The sequence below is a fragment of the Schistocerca cancellata genome, chromosome 2, assembly GCF_023864275.1.
Source record: "Schistocerca cancellata isolate TAMUIC-IGC-003103 chromosome 2, iqSchCanc2.1, whole genome shotgun sequence".
In the NCBI taxonomy this organism is placed as follows: Eukaryota; Metazoa; Arthropoda; class Insecta; order Orthoptera; family Acrididae; genus Schistocerca; species Schistocerca cancellata.
In genome coordinates this window covers 507,334,066-507,357,497 of record NC_064627.1, presented here as the reverse complement: position 1 = coordinate 507,357,497, position 23,432 = coordinate 507,334,066, and the positions used below count along the sequence as shown (strand labels likewise).

At 42.5% G+C, this 23,432-nt stretch overlaps 1 protein-coding gene across 1 annotated transcript in view; it reads right to left on the bottom strand.

Moving 5' to 3' along the window:
* LOC126162051 (DNA-directed RNA polymerase, mitochondrial) overlaps positions 1-23,432 on the bottom strand; it is a 310,992-nt gene that overhangs the window by 111,615 nt on the left and 175,945 nt on the right. The window lies entirely within an intron of this gene.

Here is a 23,432-nt window from a genome sequence, read left to right as displayed (position 1 = left end):
CCTTGAGCCTACTGCACCTCTGGCACTAGTAGCTGATGCCTGCAAGATGGTGATCTGCACAGCATTGCAACAACATTTTAATGACAAATGGGAACCACTCATGTTTCTCTCATACAAACTACCACCTTTTTTAAGTTATGGGGCACATATGCCAGAGAACTCCTGGCTGTTTTTGAGTTTGTCAAATACTTCACACCTCACCTGGAAGTTAGAGGCTTTATTATCTATACCAACCATAAACCATTAACTTATGCCTTTCACTAGGACAATACGAACTGTTCACCTAGGCAACACACTCAGTTAACGTTCATCTCGCAGTTCAACATGAACGTCTGGCACATCTCCGGCATGAGAATGTGGTGGCTGATTGACTGTCTCGGGTCGAAGCATTACTATCATTATCGATTACACCAAATCTGCCGCTGCTCAACACTCAGATCGGGAACTATAAGGACTTTTGTCAAAGGGAACATCAGCTTCGGATTTCCAAATTATCTAAATTCCAGGGAGTGATGTCAAGTTGTATTCTGACATGACCATGACAAAATCGTGGCTAACTATAGCTGTCAGAAGAGCATCTTCACTAGGCTACACAACTTGTCACACCAATATTCAATCGACGACTCGCCTAGTGACGAATGGTTACCTATGGCCAGGGATACAGAAAGACTGCCATGAAAGGGCGAGGTGTTGCTTTAAATGCAGATGCAGCAAGAAATACCACCACGTAGAACTTTCTGATCATGTCAGCCCGTTTCAATCACGACCACATTGACATTGTTGGTCCATTGTCTTCACCCGATGCCCAACATTACATACTTAATTATGATAAATCATTACACCCACTAGTTGCAATTGCATCAGTGGATGACATTACAGTGGAAACTCTGGCTTTCACTTTCGTGTTTGTTCTAAACTCAAGAACACTGCAGTTTATTTCTCAAACTCTATATACATATGTAAGGCAATGTACAATACAATGAATGACACACCAGTGGCCAGGTGGAGCCTTGCGCTCCAGCCTATTAAGCAATTTGTTCCAATAGGTGTGCAGCCAGTAGGATGTGCATGCAACAGCTGTCGTATTAGCAGGCTGAGTGGCCTCTAGTGGCCAAAAAAGCACGAACTTAATGCGCAAGCTATGAAGTGTCGCACACACAACACTGATGGTTACAGCACTCCTCTTCCTTTGTGAAGAAGTGAGCACTTTGATCATATAAACTTCTTCTGTAGTTGATGTAGAACGTTGAGTCATGCGACGTGCTGCCACCAGTGCGTAGGGTCAGAGGTGGTGTGAGCACAGGCAGGTGCAGCACCTGCCTCTCTCCAAGAGGCCATATGGTAGGACAGGCAACACTGGTGCAGCTTCCACTTCCATGTCTGACTCTAACCCGAGGGAAGGACATCACTGCAAAGACAGCAGAAAAGATGGTGCCGGCTGCAACAGTGCAGGAGCCAGGGTCTCACTGTGGCCCCGACAACTGAAGGGGGCACCCACAGTAGAGGAAGCAATTGGGAGCAGTTGCGAGGATGTCGGCGGCAGTGGAGAAGGTGAGGGCACTGGCCACAATGTAGAAGATGGACAGTAAGATGGAGGATGCGCCAGTAAGATGGAGGATGCAGGAGCTGCGGAGGTGCTCCCATGCCGCAGATGCCTACATGCAATTGTAGCTGGATGACGTGTCGTGATGCCTTCCCTTTAGCCTCGCAGATGATGCAGAGGCGTTGGACACAGGTACTCTCGGTTACCGCTGGCACTCATTTCGGCCAGTAGCCAAACCCATGAGCCCAAACAGCTGTGCATTGCTGGAGGTGGTGTTAGGGGATGGCTTAGGGTTGGCCAAAACAGATGCACCAGAGTTTGGGGCTGATGACTGACAACTCTGTTGGACTCTTACTACTAACAGGGGTGAACCTAAACAAACTGAGGAACCAGTCAAGAGCTACTGCCGGTAATACATCTGAGTTTTAAATATTTGGATAAGTCATTCTGCTTCCCCATTTTGTTGAGGGTTGGAAGGAGGAGATGTGACATGGTGAACATCACTCTTTTTTTTTATGAAAATATGTAAATTCCTGTGATGTGAGCTGGGGGCCTTTGTCTGTAACTAATGTATAATGAAGACCTTCCCCTGCAAAAATTTTGGGCAAAGGGGTGAAATTGTTGCCTCTGCAGAAGTAGGCAGACAATGCACCACATACGGAAGCTTAGAATAAGCATCAATTACGAGCCAATAGAAATTCCACAAAATTGACATGAATTCTTTTCCAAGGCTGTTGTGGATCTGGCCACAGTGACAAGGAAGCATGGGGAACCACCTGATGGTTGGCACACTCTGGGCATGCTGCAACATCTCGTGCTATTTCCCAATCAATCTCTGGGCAAAAAACACGTCTGTGTGCTAACGGCTTTGTATGTGACACACCCCAGTGTGTTCACATGTAACAAATGCATAACCTCACACCAAAGGGCAGATGGGGCCACAAGCCGAGGAGCAGTGTCCTCTGTAGCTAACAGGAGCACTCTGTCCCAAACAGAAAGACAACTTTGTAAAAAAAAATGGTTCAAATGGGTCTGAGCACTATGGGACTTAACTTCTGTGGTCATCAGTCCCCTAGAACTTAGAACTACTTAAACTTAACTAACCTAAGGACATCACACACATCCATGCCTGAGGCAGGATTCGAACCTGTGACCGCAGCGGTCGCGCGGTTCCAGACTGTAGCGCCTAGAAACGCTCGGCCACTCTGGCTGGTGACAACTTTGTAATGCAAAATAATTTCTCAAAGGATCGGTAGCACAGCCTGGAGGTTTGTCCAGCCAGCCGTGTTGCACAAAAGAAACAACTTTACTTAAAAAGGGATCCATGGCAACCACAGCTGCAATTTTAGTGCTAGTAATAGAAAAACCACCAACATTTTGAGCTTCCACATCTAAATGAAAACAAAGTAATTCCTCTTTATCAAACTCTGGATCAGGAACAATCGGCAATTGCGATAAGGCATCAGCATTTGCATGTTGCCCCATACATCAAAAATGCATCTCATAATTTCATCGTGGCAGGAGAAGAGCCCACCACTGTAAGTGAAGTGCGGCTTTATCCAGCAAGAATACCAAAGGGTTAAAAAGAGAGACCAATATTTTGTGGTCTGTGATCAAAGGAAACTTAAGACCCTAACAGAAAAACATGACATTTTTTTAAAGCATACACCATTGCCAAAGCCTCTTTCCCTATCTGCGAATAGTGCTGTTTGGCTGAATTTAAGGATTTAGAGGCATATGCAATAGGGCATTCAGATCCGTTCACATGCTTACAAGTAAGAACAGCACCACGGCCAAGCTGTGCCATGTCCATCACTATCACAAGGTGCTTGTCCAGTTGAAAAGTGACCAAACAAGGGGTCTACTGCAGCTTTGATTTCAACAGCTTTACGGGTCACATACTGGGGACCAATGGAAGGAATATCTTTGTGTCAAGAACTGAACCCATCAGGCCTACTAGACAAAAATGATTACTGGAGGAGCCATCATTTCAACAAAGATCTACAATTATTTTTGAACTATTGAAAGAATATGGATGTGAGATATTTTTGAAGCTGATGATCTAAAATTATATCCTTAAATATGATTAAATCTGATATGTATCCAACAAACTGACCAACAAGCTGAGAAATAACACAGTAAAATATTTAGAAATGATATTTTTACTTCTACATCAGTTCTTAAAACTGATACTGAATGTGAAAAGTATGAAGCACGAAAAAATCAGAAATGAAAGTAGTGCTAGTTATAAACAAAAATAACCACTCAAAAGAGACTTTGACTAATCTTCCTCAAAAGTGAAAATTCAGAAACAAATCTATTCATATTCACAAAAAATGCCGTTTCAATGAGTTCAATTGAAAGATTACAAATTGCAATGAAAAATAATAAAATAATTTATGGTCGGGTTGGTGATTCAAAGAATATCCATGAAGAAAGGCATGTGATATGAATCTATACAAAATGTAATATTACACCAGATCCTCTTTGAAGGTGAATAACAATTACCAAGGCTGCTGCCCAAATTTGTCAGCGATTAAGTTACTACAATAAGGTTTCTTCAATCACGTTTCCTCCGTGAACACTTAGCATGCACAAACAACACAACTTGGTTTCACTCACATTTTTACTGTTCGCAGAGTACAGACGAATTGTTCAACTGTACATGTAGTTGCATGAAAAGCAAGAGCAATACCAGAGCCTTTTTTATGGTATGGGAAAAACTGTGCGTTTATTAGTAACATCAGTGATTGATAGATTTGTAGGTATTTGTGCTCTCATTGACCAAAAGCCATCCCACAGTGTTGCTTCAGATACGAAGTTACCAGCATTAAAATACTTTTGAATTTTCATAGTTATTTTGTCAAATTCTTACTAGTATACCTTTTTCATTTGCTGAGAATGTATTTTAAGTAAACTTAATGTTTCTATAGGCTCAGCTGAAAATGGGGATTGCAAAGAGGAAATTAATGAATCAATATACAAAATGAACTCTGATCATTTACAATACTCATCTAGACTGTTACAGAGATGATTTGGTCTGTTGTTTACTAGTTTGTCCTGGTATGAAAGAATCAACATTTATTTCACCTGGCACATTTTTTGCAGTAGTAAGTATAATTCTTGAGGCTTTTCCGACACACTGTTGACATCTTGAGGTGTCAGGTTTCCTGCCAGATATCAGTGTTGTTCATGTGTAATATTTCGATATCAGGACTCTTTATCTTGATCAGGTGAGACCTGAGACAGCTCATCAAGTGGGATGGGTTTTGTGGTGTCACCGCCAGACACCACACTTGCTAGGTGGTAGCCTTTAAATCGGCCGCGGTCCATTAGTATACGTTGGACCCGCATGTCGCCACTATCAGTTATTGCAGACCGAGCGCCGCCACACGGCAGGTCTAGAGAGACTTCCTAGCACTCACCCCAGTTGTACAACCGACTTTGCTAGCGATGGTTCACTGACAAAATACGCACTCATTTGCCAAGACGATAGTTAGCATAGCCTTCAGCTACGTCACTTGCTACGACCTAGCAAGGCGCCATTACCAGTTACTATTGATGCTGTAAAACATGTACCGTCAAGAGCGATGTTTACCAATTATGAATTAAAGTTAAGTATTCCAGTAGTTACGTACGTTCTTTGCTACTATAACGTCCTTGTCCAGTTCCAGACCTCACGCCAGCCTGCGTGAGCTTAAACGCGTGCCTTTCGGCTTCCTCCTAGTGGATTGGCTGTCTTCCCAGTCCACAACAGTTGGCACCGAGGATTGGCGACGAGCCCAATTCGCGTTCGTAACTATACTGCCCTGATTTACTTGTGTAATGGCTTCGCCACAATCTCCAGATGTACTGTCCGAATTTTATCGCTTATAGAACCAGCAGACGCAGGCCTTACTGGATGCCCTTGGACAGCTCGTCCAGGGTCAACGTGCACTGCAAAACGATGCGGCGGCCGCCGCTCCACCGCTCACGCAGCCACAACACGCGGTTGCACCAACTTTTCGTCCTTTTGATGCTGCACTGGAAAGCTGGACGGAGTGGTCACGCCAATTTGGATTCCATCTCGCCGCCTACAGAATTCAAGATAATGAGCGGCAGCCTTATCTCCTTTCCTCCGTAGGCGTCCAAACTTATCGTGTGATAGTCAAATTGTTTCCCCGACACGACGTAGCAACTCTGTCCTACGACGAAATTTTGTCTGCCTTAGATGCATATTTCAAAGAATCAGTCAATGTAGTTGCCAAATGGTATACCTTCTTTCGTACAAAACGTACGGCGGGTCAGACTAATAGGGAGTGGGTTGCAACCTTGCAAGGCCTTACTAGGGATTGTGCTTTTGAGTGTCAATGTGGACTTCCTTATTCAGATACTATGGTGCGTGATGAAATTGCACAGAACGTTTCTGATGTTCGTATACGGGAACAGATTTTGAAACTAGTCAATCCCTCCCTTCAACAAGTGATGGACATATTGGATTGGCAGGACACACTTGACTTTGCTCAGGAATCATTTGCAACTTCGCCACCCGTGTGTCAGGTTAACCGGCCCGCCGGGAGAGCTGCACTGAACAGTAAACAGTCCTTGCACCCGGCCGCGCCAAAGCCGCCTGGCTCTCAGCCACGTGTCCCGCGCCGGCATGCAAATGCAGTGAAATCATGCCCGCGGTGTGCTAATAGACATTCGTGTGAAAATTGCCCGTCCCGCCAGGCTATTTGCTTTTACTGTAATAAAAAAGGACATGTTCAGAGTGTTTGCCAGAAAAAGCTCAGATCGGACACTCACGACCTTTCCAGGCCCTTTGCTTCGCACTGGAATCGGAATCGAACCAAGGATACTCAGGCTCGCGACACTTCGCCTATGGAAATTCATGTAGTTAATGCCACTCCGCCCAGTGCTACTCTCTCTAACAGTGACTGTGTTCGTTTCACAAATAGTGTGCGTCGACATAGCCAGAAATCCCGTCCAGTCGCAAGTGATTCTGTACCAGTGTCAGTTCACGTTGCACGAGACAGTCGCTCTTTTCGTCAGCAGGACAATAAACTTTTTGTTGATTTGGACATTAACGGCAAAGTGATACCGTTCCAGCTCGATACCGGAGCTGCAGTTTCACTACTCAATCACGACATGTACAAACAGCTGGGCACACCTCCGTTGCGTGCCGCAAATGTTAAGCTAACTAGTTATTCCGGACAAGCGATCCCTGTGTTAGGACAGTGCAGCCTTCTTGCAACATACAAGGGACAAACAAAACTTGTGTCATTTTATGTCCTTCATTCTTCTTCTGCAGTGAACTTGTTTGGTTTCGATTTATTTCAGTTGTTTAACTTGTCTATAGTAAATCAGGTCCTTTCAGTGAGCCAGACTGTGCCTTCAGCCAGTGTTTCTCGTCTGTGTGAAGAATTTGCAGACATTTTTGCACCGGGCCTCGGTTTCGCTAAGAACTATAAAGCACATTTGGAACTGAAAGCAAATGCCCAACTGAAATTTTTCAGAGCGCGCAATGTTCCCCACGCATTGCGTGATGAGGTCGAAAAAACATTACACGATTTGGAATCACAAGGTGTCATTGAACGTGTGCAGGCTTCTCTCTGGTTGGTTTGGAGAAGGAGACCAGACAGCGTGGTCATCGGTCTCATCGGATTAGGGAAGGATTGGGAAGGAAGTCGGCCGTGCCCTTTCAGAGGAACCATCCCGGCATTTGCCTGGAGTGATTTAGGGAAATCACCGAAAACCTAAATCAGGATGGCCGGACGCGGGATTGAACCGTTGTCCTCCCGAATGCGAGTCCAGTGTCTAACCACTGCGCCACCCCGCTCGGTGCTTCTCTCTGGGCATCACCCTTAGTAATTTTGCAAAAACCTTCGGGAAAATTTAGACTTTGTGTGGACTTCAAGGCAACAGTGAATCCACAACTAGTGACTGCAACTTTTCCTTTACCCCGCCTGGAAGATCTTTTTGACAAACTGTGCCCGGGTAAATATTTTTCGAAGTTGGACCTAGCAGATGCGTACTTGCAAATACTGGTGGATGAAGAATCCCAGCGCGTTTTGGTGGTTACCACGCATCTTGGTTTGTTCCGATTCAAACGACTGCCATTCGGGTGTGCATCTGCCCCTGCATTGTTTCAGCAATATCTACAAACTGTTTGTGCGTCGGTCCCTAGTGCAGCAAACTATCTGGACGATATTGTGATCTCCGGAAAGATGGAAGAAAAACATTTAGCCAATCTCAGAACATTATTTCAGGTCTTGCGACAAAATGGTCTTCGCTTGCGGAAGGATAAATGTGTGTTTTTTGCTTGTGATTTGCCATATCTGGGACATGCACTCAATGCCCAAGGCATACATCCCAGTCCAGAGCACCTCCGTGCCATATAAGACTTGCCTTCGCTGCAGAATTTGAAGCAGCTACAGAGTGTGCTGGGAAAAATAAATTACTATCATCGCTATGTGCGCCACGCCTCTTCCATTTCAGCTCCGCTTCATCGCTTACGCCGTAAAGGTGTTCCGTTCGTCTGGACGACGGAAAGCGAACGCGCCTTTCACCAGTTGAAATCGGCGTTGCTTTCCAATACTTGCCTTACGCCATTCAATCCCCGGAAGCCCCTTTTGTTGATGGTGGATGCATCGGATTTCGGGATCGGTGCTGTGCTTGCGCACAAAGATGGATCGCACGATCGTCCTATTGCCTTTGTGTCCAAATTGCTCTCGTCTGCGTAACGAAATTATTCACAGATCGAGAAAGAAGCATTGGCTCTCGTATTTGGTGTTACAAAGTTTCATGATTTCTTGTATGGTTGTCACTTTACCATCATCACAGACCACAAACCTTTGACATCGCTTTTTCATCCGACCAAGCCTGTACCTCCACGTACAGCGCAGAAATTCATTCGCTGGTCTCTTTTCCTCTCGCAGTACCGCTACGATATCTTGTATCGGTCCACCGCTAAGCACGGAAACGCCGATGCGTTGTCCCGTTTGCCTGTTGCTGAGGATAGAGCATTTGATTCCCCCGAACTTGCTTGCATGTTCATTGATTCGGAAACCGATGACGTGGTTGAATCGTTTCCGATTGATTTTCGTTGTGTAGCTACCCTGTCCTTGCTACCGTTCTGCGTTTTGTTGCTACGCAATGGCCCTTGTCAAAGTCGCGGATCGAAGATCCGTTGGTTCGCCGCTTTTTTTTCTCACAAGGAGAGACTTTTTGTACGACGTGGTGTTTTGCTGTTGCGTTCTGATAATGATCAGTCCAGGGTCGTGGTCCCACGTTCATTACAGTCCTCTGTCTTACGGCTTCTCCACCAAGGACATTGGGGTATAGTGAGAACGAAACAACTTGCTCGTCAGCACTGTACTTGGTTCAGAATCAATGCTGCGATTACAAATATGTGCTCTTCTTGCATGGTGTGTGCCGAACAACAATCAGCACCACCGCGGAAATTCTTTGCATGGCCAAAAGCCACTTCCCCTTGGCAACGCTTACACATCGATTTTGCTGTTCCCTTCTGGAATGCTTGATGGTTGATTCTGGTCGATTCATTCAGTAATTTTCCTTTTGTTGTACGGATGTCTTCCACGAAGTCTTCTGCCACCATCCAAGCGTTATCCGCTATCTTTTGCATTGAAGGTCTTCCACAGACTATTGTTTCTGACAATGGCCCACAATTCATGTCCGCAGAATTTCAGTCATTCTGCAAGGCCAATGGTATTCAACATCTGACGTCCGTGCCGTTTTCGCCACAGTCCAACGGTGCCGCTGAACGTTTGGTCAGGACTTTCAAGTCACAGATGTTGAAGTTGAAAGAGTCTCATTCTCGGGAGGACGCGTTATTGCTCTTTTTGTCCTCGTATCGCTCTCAGCCCCGAGATGGTCGCTCGCGGGCTGATTTGCTTCATGGTTGCCCTCATCGCAGCTTGATGTCTTTGCTACATCCGCCGCATCAGGTTCCTGAGCAGCGGCAGACACCTGCTTTTGCCCCAGGCGACGTTGTCTCCTACCGCAACTATCAAGGTTCACGGCATTGGCTCGAAGGGCGCATTCTTCGCTGCCTCAGCCGTGCGATGTATCTGGTTTTGGGGGCCTCTGGTGAGGTGCATCGGCATCTCAATTAGCTGCGCCTCTGTCGTCGCACGGGATCTGCCGCTCCCCGTCTGCTTTCAGCGACGGTGCCGTCCGGTCAGCGCCCTGGGGACCCATCTACTGGCTCGCCTCAGCCTCAGGTGTTACCGACGCTGCCTTCCATTTTGCCCAATGGCGACGCGCCGCCGCCGCCTGTTATCCCGCTGGCGACGCCCGCAATGGACACATCGCTGCAACCGCCGGGCGCCTCCCTGGGTCACGCGCCGCCGATCGCTTCCCGTGACCAGTTGTCCTCCGCCACAGAACTCTTGCCCGCTGCGGACCATATGTCGTCTTCGCCCGTCGGGTGCCCCGGCTTGATGGAGGTTGACCCTTCGGCCCCTCCTGTCTCTCTACGGGCGCATACACCGCATGGTGGTGTGCACCCAGAAGCAGGTTTCCAGGCATTTCCTAGCTCCCCTCGGTCTGAATGGCAGGGTGCGGGTGGCACAGCCTCGCCTGTTGTTAGGCTCCCCACCTCGTCGCATACGCCAACATGGGGTCCTCTTCACGGCGGGCGGAAGCCTTATACCACAACCGTCCGCCGATTTGCGGGGGAGGAATGTGGTGTCACCGCCAGACACCACACTTGCTAGGTGGTAGCCTTTAAATTGACCGCGGTCCGTTAGTATACGTCGGACCCGCGTGTCGCCACTATCAGTGATTGCAGACCGAGTGCCACCACACGGCAGGTCTAGAGACACTTCCTAGCACTCGCCCCAGTTGTACAACCGACTTTGCTAGCGATGGTTCACTGACAAATTACGCTCTCATTTGCCGAGACGATAGTTAGCATAGCCTTCAGCTACGTCACTTGCTACGACCTAGCAAGGCGCCATTACCAGTTACTATTGATGCTGTAAAACATGTACCGTCAAGAGCGATGTTTACCAATTATGAATTAAAGTTAAGTATTCCAGTAGTTACGTATGTTCTTTACTACTATAACGTCCTTGTCCAGTTCCAGACCTCACGCCAGCCTGCGTGAGCTTAAACGCGTGCCTTTCGGCTTCCTCCTAGTGGAATGGCTGTCTTGCCAGTCCACAACAGGTTTAGCATTTACACCTACAATATTCCCCCTCCATGGTTGGTTCTAGTTGTTCTGATTGCAACCTGCTCCCACTAGAAGCGTCTTTTGGCATTTACTCTTCAGCCCGCTGCGCCAGGCTGAGGACTGACATTCTGTCTTTGGTCTGGTGTACCTGTCAATGCACTGGTGTTCTCTTTTTCGGTCTGGTGTGGTTCTAGGTGTTTCCACTGTGGTCCGCTCCCAATAGAAGTGTCCTGCAATGTTCTATTTTGAATCCAGTATGCCTGGTGTTCTGTCTGGTGTTCATTCCCCATATTCACACTCTCAGTTCTTCTTTTTGGTGGGTTCTGCTGCTGCTCCTTATTATGTTTTCACTGACTCCAGAGCAGGATCCCAAGCTCAACTGAATTGGTACCCAGTGTCATAATTCATAAGGTTTTTGGTCACCCTTATCAAAAAATAAAATTAAAAAAAAAATACCCCCTTTTCCTGGGTGAAAATAAAATTTTTCCTGAGTGAAAAATAGCTTTGTTTTGCATGGTAGCTTCTGAAGCACTGAAATCAAGATTGCAATGTGTTTTTGTCAGCCATCATAGCTTATGTCACATGGTCCCATCAGCCAATGATAGCAGATATTCAGAGCATAGGGCACGTGATATAGTCAGCCAAGCAACAGCACTGTTAAGCAGCTTGAACACACAAAAAGGAAAAGTTAATGAGTTTAATTAATATACACACAGTATAGCTACAAGAAAAGATAACCTTACACAAATAATAGATATTCAGAGCATAGGGCACGTGATATAGTCAGCCAAGCAACAGCACTGTTAAGCAGCTTGAACACACAAAAAGGAAAAGTTAATGAGTTTAATTAATATGAAGACTCCATAGTACCAGAAATCCTAAAAATAATGGATACCAACCTCCCACAAGTTTTGGAACATATGTTTAAGAAGATCTGGGACGAATAAAGAATTCCTGAAGACTGGCAGTGTGCCCTGATACACCCACTACACAAAAAGGGGGATAAGATGAATGTTAATAATTATAGAGGGATCTCGCTACTACCAGTAGGATACAAAATTTTGTCAAGGAAATTACTTCAAATCGTGGAGCCAGTTCTGGATAAAAAAATAGGTGAATATCAAGCAGGTTTTAGACAAGGTAGATCCTGTGTTGAACAAATATTTAACCTGAAAACACTAATTCGTTACAGAATCTCAAGAGGCCAGAGATTTGCAATAGTATTTGTAGATTTCAAAAAAGCATACGACTCGGTAGATAGAGAAACATTACTGAAAGTATTGGAAGAATTTGGGGTCGATAAGAAAACAATTCAAATTATCAAACAGACGCTAACAAACAGTAAGGCCAAAGTTAAATTTATGGGTGAAATTTCAAGGAAGTTCGAAATTAAAACAGGTGTTAGACAAGGTGATGGTTTATCCCCAATCCTCTTCAACTGCGTACTGGAAAAGATATTGAGAATATGGAAAGAAGAATTCAAAGGCACCAAGAATGACATCAGAATTGGAACAAAAAAAGAAAAAATAGAAATGGACTGTTTAGCTTTTGCAGACGATCTGGCAATAATTACAGAAAACGAAGAAATAGCTCAGAACTACTTGGAGAAACTACAAGAAGTTTCGGCCAGAGCTGGACTGCAGATTTCATTTGAAAAAACCGTGTATATGTCTAATCATAGAAATAACAAGAAAAATCTTATTACTAAATACGGCAATATTAAGAGAGTAGAAAAATTTAAGTATTTAGGTGAAATAATTCAAGTGAATGGTTTAGACAAGAGTGCAAACCAGGCGAGAGCAAGGAAAATGGAATTTGCTTTTCAAAAAACCAAAGACATATATAACAAAAAAAACATTTCGATTCAAGCTAAATTAAGACATTATAAAACTGTCATTAGACCAGAATGCCTGTATGCATCGGAGTGCCTAACTCTTAACAAAAAGGGGGAAATAGAAAACATGGAAAAGAAAGAAAGGAAAATTTTGAGAAAAATATTAGGACCGAGAAAGATTGGGGAAGAGTACAAGCTAAAGAGTAATAAGGAAATATACAAAACTATTGAGAAAGTGAGTGAGGCAATGCGTAAACGCAGACTAACTTTTTATGGTCACCTGTCGAGGATGGATGGAAACAGACTAACAAGAAAAGTGTTTGAACATAGTAACAGGAACGAAAAAACCAACAATAAATGGATACAGATGGTGAAAAAGGATTTGGCCTATTTTAATGTCACCCGTGAGTCAATCAGGGACAGGGAAAAGTTTAGACAAATAGTGAACGAAATTAAGTGTTTTCCAGAAGAAATGAAACTAAAGAATAATAACAGGAAATGGTCGGAAGAGCAGAGGAGGAACCACTCGAAAATGATGAGGAAATATTGGGAAGAGAGAAAAAAAGATCAAAAAGCCGGGCAAGTGAATTGTTGAACGTGGTCCAAAGATGGCCGAAATCGAAAGAAGAAGAAGAAGATACACACAGTATAGCTACAAGAAAAGATAACCTTACACAAATAATAAAGGTTGTCAAAATTCTTTCCCCCAATGGTATGATAAGGTAGAATCCTAAGAACACAGCTTAAATTGCAGCAGCTGAATATTTCTGACAAACATGATTATAAACTCACTGTAGTGCACTGAACATTTCATGTGTTACCTGGTTAAATACATGTTTTGTCAAACACTTTTCTATTACATACTTACTTTTCAATTACATATGAAATTGCTCAAGAATTCACCTCGCCCTATTTTTGAAAGGTAATTACACTTACCATTGTTACTGTATAATTTGTAATCTATGAAAGAACTAAAATAAATACGACAAACTAAACTTGAAACTTGGTCTTTTTTAGCACATGTTAGCCTTTAAGATTCATTATTAAACCTACTCCTGCATTACCCATATCTGATTTTGTATTTATAAGCCCATATTCACCTGACCAGAAGTCTTGCTCCTCCTTTCACCAAACTTCACTAATTCTCACTATGTCTAACTTTAACCTATACATTTCCCTTTTAAAATTTTCTAACCTACCTGCCAAATTAAGGGATCTAACATTCCATGCTCCGATCCCTAGAACACCAGTTTTGTTTCTCCTGATAATGATGCCTCCTGAGTGGTCTCCACCCAGAGATCTGAATGGGGGACTATTTTACCTCCGTAATACGCTGAAGAACCAAAGAAACTGGTGTAGGCATCCATATTCAAATAGAGAGATATGTGAACAGGCAGAAGACGGTGCAGCAGACGGCAATTATATAAGACAAGTGTCTGGTGCAGCTATTAGATTGGTTACTGTTGTTACAATGGTAGGTTATTTAGATATGAGTGAGTTTGAATGGGGTGTTATAGTTGCCGCATGACCTACAGGACACAGCACCTCCTAGCTAGCAATGAAGTGTGGATTTTCCCATACAACCATTTCATGAATTTACCATGAATATCAGGAATCCGGTATAACATCAAATTGCCAACATCACTGTGACCAGAAAAAGATACTGCATGAATGGGACCAATGACAACTGAAGAGAATTGTTCAATTTGACAGAAGTGCAACCCTTCCAAATTGTAGCAGATTTCAATGCTGGGCCATCAACAAGTGTCAGTGTGCGAACTGTTCGATGAAACATCATCGATATGGGCTTTGGGAGTGGAAGGCCAACTCATGTACTCTTGATGACTGCATGACACAAGTCTTTACACCTTCCCTGGGCCTGTCAACACTGACATTGGACTGTTGATGACTGGAAACATATTGCCTTGTTGAATGAGTCTGGTTTCAATTTGTATCGAGCAGAGGGCCAAGTACGGGTATGGAATCAACCTCACGGATCCATGGACCCTGCATGTCAGCAGGGGACTATTCCATCTCGTGGAGGCTCTATAATATGTGTGGGGTGTGTGCAGTTGGAGTGATATGGGACCCCTGACACATACAGATACAACTCTGACAGGTGACATGTGCGTAAGCATCCTGTCTGATCACCTGCATCCATTCATGTCCATTGTGCATTCTAGCAGGACAACGCCATGGACCACACATCCAGAATTTCTACAGAGTGGCTCCAGGAACACTCTTCCCAGATTAAACACTTCTGCTGGCCACCTAAATCCTCAGAGATGAACATTATTGAGCATATCTGGGATGCCTTGCAATGTGCTGTTTAGAAGAGATCTCTACCCCCTCGCACTCTTACATATTAATGGATAACCCTGCAGTTCCCTCCAGCACTACTTCAGACAGTAGTCGAGTCCATGCCATGTCATGTTGCAGCACTTCTGCATGCTTGCAGGGGCCCTACACAATATTAGGCAAGTGTACCAGTTTGTTTGGCTCTTCAGTGTATTTTACCTGAGAGGACACCATCATCATTTAACCATATAATAAAGTGGCATTCCCTCAGTAAAAATTATGGCTGTAGTTTCCCCTTCCTTTCAGTACCAGCACAGCAATGCTGTTTTGGTTGATGTTGCCAGGCCAGTTCAATCAATCAATCAGACTGCTGCCCCTGCAACTACTGAAAAGGCTGCTGCCCCCTCTTCAGGAACCACATGTTTGTCTGGCCTCTCAACACATACCCCTCCGTTGTGGTTGCACCTACGGTATGGCCATCTATATTGCTGAGGCACACAAGCTTCCCCATCAACAGTAAGGTCCATTGTTCATGGTGGGGGAGTCATGGTTAATAATGAATTAAAAAACAGGAATGCAGATAAGCTACTATGAACAATATAGTGAACACATCACTGTAGCCAAGATAGACATGAAGCCCATGCCTACCACAGTAGTATAAGTTTACATGCCAACTAGCTCTGCAGATAATGAAGAGATTGCAGAAATGTGTGATGAAATAAAAAAATTATTCAGATAATTAAGGGAGATGGTAAGTTAATAGTCGTGGGGGCCTGGAATTCGATATTAGGAAAAGGAAGTGCAGGAGAAGTAGTAGGAGAATATGGACTAGGGCTAAGGAATGAAAGAGGAAGCCACCTGGTAGAAGTTTGCACAGAGCATTACTTAATCATAGCTAACACTTGGTTTAAGAATCATGAAGCAAGTTGTATACATGGAAGAGACCAGGAGACACTGGAAGGATTTATACAGATTATGTAATGGTAAGACAGAGGATTAGAAACCAGGTTTTAAATTGTAAGACATTTCCATGGGTAGATGTGGACTCTGACCACAATTTATTGTTTATGAAATGTAGATTAAAACTGAAGATACTGCAATAAGGTAAGAATTTAAGGAGATGGGATCTGGATAAACTGAAAGAACCAGAGGTTGTAGAGAGTTTCAGAGGGAGCATTAGGGAACAATTGACAAGAACAGGGGAAAGGAATACCGTAGAAGAAGAACAGGTAGTTTTGAGAAACGAAACAGTGAAAGCAGTAGAGGATCAAGTAGGTAGAAAGACGAGGGCTAGTAGAAATCCTTGGGTAATTCATGAGATACTGAATTTAATTGATGAAAGGAGAAAATATATAAATGCAGTAAATGGAGCAGGTGAAAAGGAATACAAACACCTCAAAAATGAGATCAACAGGAAGTGCAAAATGGCTAAGTGGGGATGGCTAGAGGATAAGTGTTAGGGTGTAGAGGCATATATCACTAGGGGTAAGATAGATGCTGCCTACAGGAAAATTAAAGAGATCTTTGGAGAACAGAGAACCACGTGTATGAATATGAAGAGCTCAGATGGAAAACCAGTCCTAAGCAAAGAAGGGAAACCAGAAAGGTGGAAGGAGTACACAGAGGGTCTATACAAGGGCGATGTACTGAAGAGCAATATTATGGAAATGGAAGAGGACGCAGATGAAGATGAAACGGGAGATGTGATACTGTGTGAAGTATTTGACAGAGCACTGAAAGACCTAAGTCAAAACAAGGCCCCGGGAGTAGACAAAGTTTAGTTAGAACTACTGATAGCCTTGGAAGAGCCAGCCACGACAAAACTCACCTATTTGGTGAGCAAGATGTAGAAGACAAGCAAAATATCCTGAGACTTCAAGAAGAATATAATAATTCTAATTCCAAAGAAAACAGATGCTGACAGGCATGATAATTACTGAACTATCAGTTTAATAAATCACGGCTCCAAAATACCAACATGAATTCTTTACAGATGAATGAAAAAACTGGTAGAAGCTGACCTTGGGGAAGATCAGTTTGGATTCTGGAGAAAGATAGGAACACACGAGGTAATACTGACCCTACGACTTACTGTAGAAGATAGGTTAAGAAAAGGCAAACCTACGTTTATAGCATTTGTAGATTTAGAGAAAGCTTTTAACAATGTTAACTAGAATTCTCTCTTTCAAATCCTGAATGTGGTAGGGGTAAAATACAGGGAGCAAAAGGCTACTTACAGTTTGTACAGAAACCAGATAGCAGTTATAAGAGTCGAGGGACACGAAAGGGAAGCAGTGATTGAAAAGGGAGTGAGACAGGGTCGTAGCCTATCCCCAATGTTATTCAATCTGTATATTGAGCAGGCAGTAAAGGAAATATAAGAAAAATTTGGAGCAGGAATTAAAATAACCTTGAGATTTGCTGATGACATTGTAATTCTGTCAGAGACAGCAAAGGATTTGGAAGAGCAGTTGAACAGAATGGACGGTGTCTTGAAAGGCGGATATAAGATGAACATCAACAAAAGCGAAATGAGGATGATAGAATGTAGTCGAATTACATCAGGTGATGCTGAGGGGACTAGGTTAGAAAACGAGAAACTTAAAGTAGTAGATGGGTTTTGCTACTTGGGCAGCAAAATAACTGATAATGGACAAAGTAGAGAGGATATAAAACGTAGATTGGTGATGGCAAGGAAAATGTTTCTGAAGAAGAGAAATTTGTTGACATCGAGTATAGATTTAAGTGTCAGGACGTCTTTTCCGAAAGTATTTGTATGGAGGGTAGCCACGTATGGAAGTGAAACATGGACAGTAAACAGTTTAGACAAGAAGAGAGTGGTAGCTTTTGAAATGTGGTGCTGAAGATTAGACGGGTAGATCATGTAACTAATGAAGACATACCGAATAGAATTGGGGAGAAGAGGAATTTGTGGTAAAACTTCACTAGAAGAAGGAATCGGTTGGTAGGACACTTTCTGAGGCATCAAGGGATCACCAATTCAGTATTGGAGGGAAGAGTGGAGGGGTAAAAATCATAGATGGAGACTAAGAGATGAATACACTAAGCAGATTCAGAAGGATGTAGGTTGCAGTAGTTACTCAGAGATGAAGAGGCTTGCACAGGATAGAGTAGCATGGAGAGCTACATCAAACCAGTCTTTGTACTGAAGAACACAACAACAACAACAACAACAATAAGTCTTTCTGATATAAAAAACAAAAATGTACCAGTAAAATTTTAAATAATGGCTTAAACAGCTTGTCTTCTAGGCCCAAAATTTTTTTCAATGGCTGGTTCCTGAAGTGTTAAGTTTTGTATGGTAGTCAACCACTTTGTGATTTAAGGAATTCATTGCACATTCTCACTTATAACCTAATTCATCTTGAGTAAAAGGAAATTTACTTTTGAAGTAAAACTTCTAAAACCACCATTTTCAATATTTTCCCACAACCTGTTAGACATGTAAACATTTGTAACTTCATGCACATTGAAAGCAGTTTGTTGTTACTAAATATTGTACAGTTTTTGTCCTAAAGCATTTGACACATTCTGCTGCCGGCAGATGATTGTGGGTGCACTGTGTTTTGTTGTAAATGGTGGTTTTTCTTGTCAGCTAAAGTTTTAATTTGGTGTTATTCTCTCGTTTATGTTTTATTGCTATAGTATTATTTTGCCATAGCAGGTCAAAGTAAAATTCTTCGTTTGAGTATCAGTACTTACCAGCCAAAATTACAAAAATTTAACTGAAAAACGAAAACAATAAAAAAAACCTGGAATTCTAAAAAAAATTTCAGGTTTTTTCCGCATTTTTGTGAATGAAAAAATTCCTGTGTTTTGTTTTTCAGATTTCCCGAGACATTTATACCCTGTTGTAACACTGTCCATTATCGAGGGGTCTGTGCCAGAACCTTTGTTTCACCATAGTTTGTGGAATAACTGAGTTCCAAGACAGTGCTTGGCAATGGCTGACTTGAAACTCCCTGGCAGATAAAAACTGTGTGTCGGACCAAGACTCGAACTCAGGACCTTTGCCTTTTGCGGGCAAGTGCTCTACCGACTGAGCTACCCAAGCACGACTCACGCCCCGTCCTCACAGCTTTAATTCCGCCAGTACCTCATCTCCTACCTCCCAAACTTCACAGAAGCTCTCCTGTGAACCTCGCAGAATTAGCACTCCTGGAAGAAAGGATAATGCGGAGACATGGTTTAGCCACAGCCTGGGGGATGTTTCTAGAATGAAATTTTCACTCTACAGTGGAGTGACAGTTTCATTCTAGAAATGGCTGACTTACTTATCTGTCTTAGAAAGTTGTGCCCCTGATGTTCTTTGTATCTGATGTCCACTGTCCTAGTTGTTTGGCCAACGTACAATTAGTAATACTGCCAACGTATCTTATAAATTACAGGTTTCCATAGTCCCAGGACATCTTTCACTTTTCCTCTTACTTTTGTAGTTGAACAGAACAAACACTTGATGTTATGCTTCTTGTAAGTCCTGCACATTTTGGCAGAAATAGGTCCTGCAAAGGGCAGATAAACCACAGTCTCTGCTTCACCTTGTTTTTCTACTAGATACTGTGACACAGTGGCTGGATAATGGGGACTTTTGAATTTGTTTGGCCTTGTGTCCATTTTTGCAGAACACTGGTTGCAGCTGCTCAGTTTCAAGTGCAGCAGAAACAGAGTATCTACAAGGTCTGTTCACAAAATTCCAGAACTTTGTCAAAAATTCTTTTATGCTTACCTTTTAATTATTGTGCATGGTCTCCTTCGAAACTCTCTCCTCCACAATTGATACACCACTCCCAATGCCATTTCCACTTGTGGAAGCAGTCTTGGTATGCCTCTTGCTGGATCGTGTGAAGTGACATCCACAAATTTTCTTTTATCTTGCCTATCATTGTAAGTCTTTGTCCTTCCAATGGGGTTTTTGGCCTTGAAAATAAAAAAAGTCCGCAGTGGCCAGGTCTGGAAAGTGTGGAGGATGAGGCAGCACAGTGATTTTGTTTTTTATGCAACAGCCGTGCACCAACATGGATGAATGTGTGGGTGTATTATCATGACGGAAGAGCCATGAATTGTCCCGCAACATTTCATGCAGTTTCCTTCTCACATTTTCTCTCAGGCATTGCAACACATCCCAATACTACCATCGATTAACTTTGTCCCTGTGGCACGAATTCATGATGAACTAATCCTTCAAAGTCTAAGAAAACTATTAGCATGGATTTGATATTTGACATGACCCAACAAGCTCTTTTTGATCTTGGAGAACCTTCCCCAACCCATTGTGAAGACTGCACCTTAGTCTCAACATCATAACCATGGAACCACGTCTAATCGCCAGTTATGATCCTCTTAAGGAAAATCTCATTCTCATTTGTGCAATCCAAAAGCTCTTCACAGATTGTGAGGCGAAGGTCTTTCTGATCTTGACTCATGAGCCTGGGACAAACTTGTTGCCAACATGATGCATTTCAAGATGCTGTGTCAGGATTTCATGACATGATCCAACTGAAATGGTACATTCTTCTGTAATCTCCTGGGCAGCCACTCTTCAACTGTCATGCACAATTTTGTTGACGTTCCTAATGTGAGTGTCGTCGGTAGATGTCGAATGGCTTCCTGAATGAGGGTCATCTTTGGCTTCTGTCTGGCCATTTTTAAACGGTGAAAACCAATCAACACTGAATACAGCCTAAGCACTCATCACTATAGGCTTCCTGCACCATTTGGTGAGTCACTGTAAGGGTTTTCTTGAGTTTCATGCAAAATTTAATGCACACATGTTGCTCTTCTAACTCTGCTACCTTGAATTTGCAAACAGTGCAATGCAACATTCTACTCAACACAGCACTTAACAATAACTAACAGACATGCAAGAATGAAACTTCCAGCAATTACACACTTAACATAGGCATGTACAGGGATGCCAACCACATTTCGCTCTAACATGCCACTGTCACGAAATTATGAATTTTCCAGAATTTTTAGAAAACAGACCTCGTATCAGTGTTCTGCAAAAATGGACAAATGGCCAAACAGATTCAAAAGATTACCAGCTTAGGTAAGAAGTTTATATCTTGTACAATGATATTTATTTTTAATAAATCCAACTAAACAGCCATTAAATGAATTAAAAAGCCACACATATTGAAGAATATTTGCTTTATGCTAAAAGAGACACAACAGCTCTGGAGTGAGTGCAAGCACTGTTCAGTTGGTATGCCATATCTTGGATTAGCATTACCATCTTGAGAGAAATTCTCCACCTGGTTCACCTTCTGTTAGTGATACATTGTTGGCTTCAATATTTCAAAATTGGTGCCACTGAGAATATACACGAGTGCATACAGTCCCATGAGAAACTTTTACGAATACAGTGGCAATAAATGCCTCTTTACAATCTCTTCCCATGTTTTGTGGAAACAGTATGCAAAATTTACATAGACCTCGTTTCAGATATGCCAAGTATGTTGGCCACAGTGTATACTGAAATGAACAGGCATGGTGAAAGACCCCATGGTTTCAGAAATTATAATTTACATAGCTTTAGTTTTCTTATGGGATCCAGCAGTTTCTCAGTACTTCACTTTTTGACAAATCAGAGTTTTTGTACGCTGACATTTTTATATTCTCAGAGACCAGTTCGGTTTCAACAGATTCCAGCTGTCATTTTCAGATCTTCTGGAAATAATATTACTGTGCATGATTTGCACAACCATAATATTATTTCCAGAAGATCTGGAGATGACAGCTAGCCCCTATCAAAACTGATCATTGAGGAAGTAAAAAAATATTTCAACACACAATCTTGGATGCAAAATTCTTATCACCACTAAATACCAGACCATGCCCAAAAACATGTGCAACTTGTATTTCCTTTCTGTTTGATAGACACTGTATCATTATGAACATAAACAACAATGTCAAAACTTGGTTCTACTCATGATCTTAATATGCCAGACATTGAAGTTACTGATTTTTGTGTAACTTCACTTCCAGAAGTTCCCACTGATACTGCACTGTCATTTCCTTTCATTCATTGTTACTGCTAACTTAATCCCCCCCTCCTTTTTAAAATATTTCTAATATCATTCTCTCTCTAAAAGAGGAGGAAAATTCAGTATAGAATGGAATGTATTACCTGATGAAGCTAAATGTTGCTCTAGCCACTGGAGAACCGTATTTGTGTTACAAGGCACTATTGTATTCCAGCCTGGTAACCAATTAATTGTTTAATAATCGTCTGTGTGCACTTCAGTGCATGAAGGTTTACCAGTCTGTACAAATACTGTGATATAGATCTCCATATTCTATTTGCTGGGATGTGACTACAACAATGACAATGGAGTCACTTTGGCTCAGGCAACACTCATCTTTGCCGAGTTGTAAATTATCCGATACATACGTCACAGCAAACTAAATTTCTTGTTACTAGTTTAATAAGGAAATACTGGTAGCCATTCAGTGCATATCCAGATGTTACATACATGTAGAAAATATCAGAGTGAACTTAATCAGTACTGTGATTTAAGAAAATCCATAAAACACAACTAACAATTTTTGTCACTCAAAACCAAATTAAGAATATTGGAAGATGTGTGTCAGAAGTTAATGTTTTTAGAAAAGTGAAAGCACTGTAGATGTACTGTCCAGAGAGTGTAAAGCTGACAGCTTTATTGCCTTCTCACGTTGTTGGTATACATCATTTTTACTATCAATGGCACCAGTTGCTGACTCCTGCTGGGCCATGCCAGCCAGCCCTGAAGAATATGAATGTTCATCATTTCCAGCTTTAGCCCACTGAAGACCACAGGACCAGCCTGATTTTGAGTCTGAACGTCTGGTCCTGGAAGAGGTGTTTCCTTGTTCTTAAATAGATGTAATACACTAAACTAACTCACCAAGCTTCCTCGTACAGATTACACTTTCTGGATGTTTACAACACAGTAATATCAAGCTCATGATGAAGACAACAAAGCTGCTGTTAAGTGATCGTTAAGACATAGCACAGAGGGGACGGTACTGCATGTGGTGTTATATGAAACCAAACAATGCCCCAGGAAGTATTGCATTTAACCATTGCTCATTATGTCAAAAAGACCATGATGAAGAATTTGATTTCACAACAGCTGGGATATGCCTTGTTCCCAACTTGACAACAATACTTCAAAGAAGGCAATCAAGGATGGTGCCATGACAAACAAGAGCATTTTTTCCGGCTTCATTTGATCTGCAGTAGAGCTACAACTGGCTAAATGAGAGCAATTGCGGAATCATAGGAAATAACTTCTAGAATTGTATGAGAACTTTATAATGAATAAAAACTCAGTACTCTAAATTCCAGAGGGAGCTGAGCACCTCCTCTTTTATGATGTATGATGTTAGTAGCTTCTGATGTTCAAGCTATTTTCATGTTGAAAACCTTAATTCTGAGATAATGTTACTATGCTTGAACATGTTCTAGATTAAAGTGGTGGAAGTGGATATTTTCATTTGCTAATAATGCAAGCAGGTATTAGGCCTAACTCATTGTAATACATTGAGAAGAAACAGATGAATTTGCTATTTGCTAT